This window comes from Octopus bimaculoides, chromosome 12 (genome assembly GCF_001194135.2).
Source record: "Octopus bimaculoides isolate UCB-OBI-ISO-001 chromosome 12, ASM119413v2, whole genome shotgun sequence".
In the NCBI taxonomy this organism is placed as follows: domain Eukaryota; kingdom Metazoa; phylum Mollusca; class Cephalopoda; order Octopoda; family Octopodidae; genus Octopus; species Octopus bimaculoides.
The window spans coordinates 57,487,091-57,495,350 of record NC_068992.1 but is presented as its reverse complement, the minus strand read 5'-3'; positions in this window follow the sequence as shown (position 1 = coordinate 57,495,350).

The window sequence follows — 8,260 nt, the reverse complement described above, 5'->3', positions numbered from 1 at the left end:
CCTTCTAGAGTGTCGTTGGGAAGAAATACGAAATGATATGGTAATAGATAGAAGATATAAACAAATAAACAAAATGATGATGATGATTAATAAGTGTCTAGTCATACGTGTACATTTGTGTCTATGTGAATGTATGTCAATTCATCATACACACTATATATATATATATATATATATATATATACATACACACACATATATATGCATGAACATGCATGCATTATATCATATATAGTAATATATATATATATATATATATATACACTTGCATACATGGTGTGTGTGTGTGTGTGTGCTTATGTTTAGTTGTAATGAAACTAATTTTACATTAATACGAGTGGTTACTCTATATTTCTGTTGAGTTCAAATCTATTATTCTTTAACAAGAATGTTGTCGACAGTGACTTTGAAGTTTTGGCCAGTTAAACCATCATCCAATGATGGCTTAACTGGGCGAAACTTCGAAGTCACTGTCAATAGTTTAATTATAATAATAATCATATATATATATATGTATGAATATTTATATATGTGCATATATAAATATATATATATATATATATATATGAATATATATATCTGTGTATATATATATGTATATATATATATATATATATATATATATATATGTGTGTGTGTGTCTATATGTATATTATATACACGTGTAATATGTCATATATAGATTATATATATAATTGTACATTGTTTATAATGTCAATGTAGACACTGTGTGTATGTGTATGCATGCATGTATGTATGTGAGATGTTTTGTTATTTTTCAAACTACAAGAAATTTATGACTTTGCTCAACTGTACATAGAAATACACCTAGCTTAGATAAAAACTAAGAAAATGTAAAGCAGCTCCCCACGCCTCTCTCTCTCTCACTCTTTCTCTCTGTCTCTCTTTCCATATAAGGGAATGAATTGATACCAACCTGCTAAAGACTTACTCTGGTTTTATGTTACAAACTTCTGTTTCAAAGTGGTCTAAATTTAAGCCTTTCATCAAAATTTCATGTTAATTTATGTTCCAAACATTAGATCCAGGTTAATGCAAAAGTTATTTTACTAAATTTTTCACTATTTTGAAAAATTAATTGATTAAAAAGCAGTCTATGTCAACAGGTGTATGGTAACAAAAGAGTTGAAGTGATCTAAATTTTAACGTTCCATCAAAATTCCATTTGTGTTTCTATAGAAATATGGTAATAAAAGGGTTAAGGAGTCAGAGGTTTATGCCTAGCTGCATTTAGTCACAGTCCTTGATGTTCTGTGTTCAAACCCTACTAAGGTCCAAGTTTACCTTTCATCGTTACCAGGGTTTGAGAAGGGTCTCGGATTAGCAGAATAAAGGATCTGTCAACTACTAGGTATTAATAAAACCGACTACACTCCTCTGACCTTGCTATTTCTGTCCATATACCCTGTATTAGAAATCAAAATATGTGTTTTTATTTTATTTTGATTTTTTGTTGTTTTTCTGTCCTTCCATCCTCAATCACTTTTCACCGATGCTGTTGAGATATATTGGCAAAATTTTGATTGGGTTGCCTTTAGGTTTGAGCAACAACAAACCTTACTTATGAGGGCACCTTTATGAGGACCTGCCAGAAATAGCAGCCAACTTCCTGACTTAAGGTTGGGTGTATTAGTTTAGTGCTAGATATACAGGAAAATGTGTGTGTACACACACAAATATGTACATATATGTCTACGTTTGTATGCATGTATTTGTCTATGTCTGTATATATATGTGTGTATATATATATATATATATATATATGTATATGTATTTGTCTATGTCTGTATACGTGTGTCTGTGTGTGTGTATATATATATATATATATATATATATGTGTGTGTGTGTGTGTGTTGATATGTGTATATATGTATATAATGTCCTCTGTTGAAAATATTTGCATTCATTAATAGATTATAGCTCTCCATCTCACATGACTTTTTCTTCCTCTGACTTCTGTACTAAGACATAGAATGACCTTTCCATTCTGAACCTCACAGTAACACATGGACCGGCCCTTTCCACTTCTTAATTCTACACTAGACTAGGCTACTTCTAATATAGGTGTGCGATGTATAGTATGTTCCCTTTATGTCTAGACAAGCATTACTTTGTGATTAATCTCCCCACCAAGAAAAAAACAAAACAAAAAAGAAAACTGTTAGACAGGCTAACAAATGTGAATAGCTTGTGGTAGAACTCTGCCACCTTTGGTCAATTAGCAAGTTAATCATCTTACACACATTGTCAAGTAATTATTACAGCACATTCACACACATGCATACGTATTGCAAGGTAACATTCACACACACATTGTAAGGTGACAAGATGACTATATCACATTCACTCAGTGGAAGTATCCAGTTTTTTTTTTTTTTCGTCATTTTACCTGGCTAATATGTCATCATTGAATCTTTTTATAATCCATCTGTTTGAAATTACACTTTCCATATCTTCATATCATTTCTTTCAAGATGACATTGGACATTTTCTTATTGCAATATATTCTATGGACGCTCTTACTTCTTTATTAAATGATAATAATGATAATTATAATAATAATGATAATAATAATAATAATTGTTCATGCTTCCTCTCCAACATAACTTTTTTTATGGCAGATCCTTAGAGTTATTTAAGGATAAAAATAAAACTGTTTTTATAAGCTCAAGAAAAAAAAAAAAAATTATCCATCGAAAAAAAAACATTTCCTTTCCAGAAAGTTCTAACCTTGGACGATGAGGATGTTGGCTGATTTTCCAACTAGTCATTGATAAATTTCATCCAACTGGAGATATATATGTATATGTGTATATATATGGCCTCATGGGATTTCACTGAAATGTAAAGAAATGCTCCATCTGGTTTCTTTTTTCTTTTGATTTTTTTTGTAATCATTTCAATCGAATTTTTAAATTATTTTATCAATTTATTATTCTCTCTCTCTCTTTCTCTCTCTCTCTCTCTCTCTCTCTCTCTCTCTCTCTCCTTTCATATTTTAATGCCTCAGAAACTCAAGCCATTTTACTCATTGCAATGTTGAATAAAGTTTCATTTAACATTTTGGGGATTCTTGCAAAATGTTTTATTTCAAAATGATTGATATGAATTATTGTACTCTTTCATGTTTTTTTTCTCCTTTTGTTTTCTTTTTTCTTTGCACAGGAATTAATGAAAAAATCTTAATAAGTGTTAAGAATTGATATGTACGCATGTATGTATATTCATCGATAATACATTAAAAATGAAGTTCAATTTTGCTTGCTTGCAATGTTACACATCCAAACTGTCGCATAATGGGAAAATACTTTACTTTCAGAGTGTCCTTGAAATGTGAATACAAACAGAGTATAAGAAGTTTCGTGTAAATCGGACCAGTAGTTATTGAGATATTCAGGGTTTTGGGCTACAAATACCCCAAACGGGGCATAATGGGAAAATAGTCCGAAAATAATTTAACCATGAAAGGGAAGAAACTCTAACCTTTCCATTAGACACATTATGATGGGCAAAATATTCTTAATTGAAAATGACTTTAAAAATACGGCAAATATTTCATAAAGAACCTGTTCGTAACCTTGGTGTGAAATAGTTTTTGCCATAGGTTTCTTTCGAGTGCAATCATCATATCTCACTTCTAAAGATTTGGCTGCTATTTCTAGCACACCCTGCTACCACGTAACAGCTATTTGCGATAAAGGACCCGAAATGCCTTATGAAATATGGTTTTGACTAATCCACATACAGTTTAGACATGGTTTGCCGAGCCTACCAATATTCCTTAATTTGTTTATATTCATTTGTTAATGATATTTTTTAATCCACATCATTAACTGGTTGTTATATTATTGTTGTTATTTCCATTCAGAACAGGTTTGAACATTTTCATAAACCGTTTTTCGTTTATCTTTCTTCTTCCAGTCTCACTTGTATCATGTAGATTGTGGAAAGGAAAAATTAGAAACCTTTTCTGACCACATGTTTCTATATATTCACTCTGTAGAAGACACACATGGAACAGATACCTCGATGACTTTCCTAATTTAGACCAAATCCCTAGAAAATCTGGAAGCATTCATCACCCTCCCCAACAATCTACACCTTAGTCTCAAATTCACAAGAGAAATGAGCAACTCACAATTACCATTTCTTGACATAATGGTTATGAAAAAAAATAACACCACAATCAAAGCACAGAAACACATACCAATACCTAAATTTCAAATCTTGCCACCCAACACACAAAATGCAATATCCCGTACTGTCTAGCCAGGAAAATTTGTACTATAGTAGATGATCCAAATATCAGAAACGCACAGCTTATAGAACTCAAAGGGTTTCTGCTCAAGCAAAATTACCCTCTCCTACTTAGAGAAAATAGCGTACAATGTGCAAAAGAGATACCTATAGAACAACTTAGTGCAACACGAAAAAGACGAACCCATCAAAGGAAAACAACAACCATTTCTAGTAACACACAATCCGCATCACCAAAACATTTTTAACATCATTAAAACAAATTTGCCATTCATAGAACGAAGTGAAAAATATAAAAAACAGCAGCTAACCAAACACTTATCTTAAGCAAAAGGCAACCACATAACCTAAAGAAACTATTAACAAAGGCAAAATTCAACATGAAAAAATAACAGGATAAAGCATTCATAGTATTCAAGTGTAGCGATAACAGATGTGGAACGTGTCAATACATGCATACTGGTAGATCCGTTAGAGCAAAAAATGGACAGGTTTTCACAAATGCAAATATGAACTGCAAAAGCAGAAATTTGATCTGCATTAAATGCCTGAATTGTGAGGAATTATATATAGGAGAGACGGGGAATGCATTATCGGAACGTTCATGAGTCCACAGAAAAACAAATCCGGAACACCAATGTTCATTAAATTCCATTGAGCGAACATATAGAAACATGTCAGAAAGGGTTTCCAATTTTCCCTTTCTACAAACTACATGTTGGCACTCCGTCGCTTACGACGTCGAGGGTTCCAGTTGATCTGATCAACGGAACAGCCTGCTTGTGAAATTAACGTGCAAGTGGCTGAGCACTCCACAGACATGTGTACCCTTAGCGTAGTTCTCGGGGATATTCAGCGTGACACAGTGTGACAAGGCTGACCCTTTGAATTACAGGCACAACAGAAACAGGAAGAAAGAGTGAGAGAAAGTTGTGGTGAAAGAGTACAGCAGGGTTCGCCACCATCCCCTGCCGGAGCCTCGTGGAGATTTAGGCGTTTTCGCTCAATAAACACTCACAACGCTTCGTCTGGAAATCAAAACCGCGAGTTCGCTGCCCTAACCACTGGGCCATTGCGCCTCCACACAAGTGAGATCAGAAGAAAGATAAAAGAAACGTCTTCTTATCAAAATGCTCAAACGTTTTCTGAACGGAAATAACAATAATATAGCAGTCAGTTATAGTAGAAGACACTTGCCCGATATGCCGCCGAGCAGTGGGATTGAACCTGAAACCACGTGTTTCAAAGCGACCTTTTTAACCGTAGCCACCCCATCTTTGATTGGGACATAATGCATTTATGACTACCTTATCCGAAATGCCTGTACTTGTTGCAATTATTAATATCAAGTCGGTCTTGATCTCGTTTATGACCAGAAATGTTCCACTTGTGACCATCCCGTCTAATATTCGTACATAGAGAGGACTTCTTTATTCAATGCGACGTTCTTATTTTAAGACATAAAGTTGTGATCTGAGGTACGTTTTCCTGCTATTTGTAGCAAATTAAACTATCAAGTCCGGTTTGGTGAGAAGGGAGATCACTCTAACTAACCGGGCTAACCTTTGTGAGATTGCAACATATTTGAGGAATTCTCTGATCGGTGGTTAATGGGTCCATGGAAACTTAAGAGAACACTTTGAAGAATAATTGATAGAAAGCATCGTAATGTCGTCATCATGATAGCTTAGTATGATCCACGTATTGTTCGCTAAAGGAAGAGTGATAGGACGGAAGGGGAATCAGCCAAGTGTATAAGAACACATTTTCCAAATAGGTGTTGTGTTGAAACAAGTCTAGTCATCAAAAGAGAAACATAGTTGGAACGACTGAACAAGGGAGTCCATATGGCCCCTGAGGGTCCATGCAATAAAATAGTAAATTGGAGACCCACAATAGTATTGTAAGAGCCCTTGAAAAACGTTTGCCTTTGTTGTATATATTGGTATGTATTGCAAGGAAGAGTTACGTTTCTTTGTTTAACGTTTTACGAAGTTCAACCTACACAAGTTAATGTGCGGAAAGTAAAATAGGGATTTTGAAAGATGTTTCTATAAAGCTAGTTTGTAAGCATCAAATGGCTATGCTGGTCCACCAGAATAAAATAATAATTAAAGGGGGTCCAGCGATATGGTCGTTCGACCTGCTAGAAATAGCAGCCAAATAATTTTAAATGTACTCTACATTAGGTAATGAAGTCCTAGATAGAGAAAGGAAAATGACGGGTTGAATGATGGAACGTATCTGATCATGTGCTCAATCAGGCCTCACCTAGGGTTAAACAATAACATTAAAAAAAAAAAGACATATATGCACAGGCATGTTACTGGTAAAAAGCCTGCTTCCCAAGCACATGACCCCGGGTTCAGCCTCACTGTGTAGCACCTTGGGCAAATGTCTTCTACTATAGCCCCAGGTCGACCAAAGATTTATGAGTGGTTTTGGTAGACAAAAACTGAAACCGTCATGTAATATATATACATACATTCATATATACATATCTATACATATAAATTTGACATGGGCGATTCTTTATATATATATATATATATATATATATATATATCATAATCCCTCGCTATATAGCGGTTCACCATCACGCATTCAGTACTACATCGCGGATTTTTCTGGCTAATATATGTAAATTTATATCGCGGGTTTCTGTGGCCTGTAGGTATTTATTTATTTTTCTTTTTAGATTTTAAATATTTCTGCGGGAGGTTTTGGAACGCAGTTCAATGACTGAGAGAAGTAAAAGAAAAGAAAGGTAAAAGATAAAGGAATGGCATAATTTATTTAGCATTACAGGGTTCAGTTTCTGTCCTTCTTTTGTTTTTATACAGTAGCACTAACTTAAAGGAGATATGCTTGTTATTTCCAGCACACCGTGTGACCAAGATGACCATCCCTTGTTGACTTATTCCCCTTACCATATCTCTGTCTGTCCCCTTGTTAGAATACGTTGTTCTAGTTAATGTAATGTAATTAATATATGTCCTATATTGCTCGTTGAAATAGTAGTGGAGGAGTTATCTCCCTTGCCACACTGAACCTTTTCCATAGTTAAACAGACTGCAACAGCGACAAAATATTTCCTTTCCTCAATGATAAAAACACGCACACATATGCTAAGGGAGGGATAAAACTTTCTGTTTTAATAATTGAGATGCGGCCATGCTGGGGCACCGCTTTCAATTGTTTTTACGTTATTTTTAAGGGTTTTTGTTTTATTTCTAAACCTGACACCGGACAAAATGCCACTAAGCATTTTGTCCGTCTTTTATGTTTTAAGTTTAAATTTCGCCAAGATCGACTTCGCCTTTCATCTTTACGGGGTCATTAAATGAGCACTAGTTGAGTACTGGGGTCAATGTAATCGACTAGCCTCTCCCTCACAAAATCCCAGGCTTTGTGCCTATAGTAGAAAGGATATTTAAGCCCGTTACTTATATCGGCTTCTTATGACAAACCACTTAAAGAACGGAGACGTAAAAAGAACCAACACCGGTTGCCAAGTGGTAGTGGGACACACACACACATGCACACATACATGGCTGTGGGGTAAGAAGCTTGCTTTCGAACCATATGGCTTCGGGTACAATCCCACTGCGTGGCACCTTGGGCATGTGTCTTCTACTATAGCCTCGGGCCGACCAAAGCCTTGTGACTAAGTTTGGTAGACAAAAACTGAAAGAAGCCCGTCGCATATATGTATATGTATATACATATTCTTATTTTCTGTTACTTGTTTCAGTCATGACTGCGGCCATGCTGGAGCACCACATTTAGTCGAGCAAATCGACCCTGGGACCACTCACAAGGTTTTTGGTCAGCCCGAGGCTATAGTAGAAGACACTTGCCCAAGGTTCGACGCAATGGGACTGAACCCGTAACCATTTAGTTGAGAAGCAAGCTACTTACCACACACCCACCCCTGCGCCTACATACATACATACATGTATATATATATATATATATATAT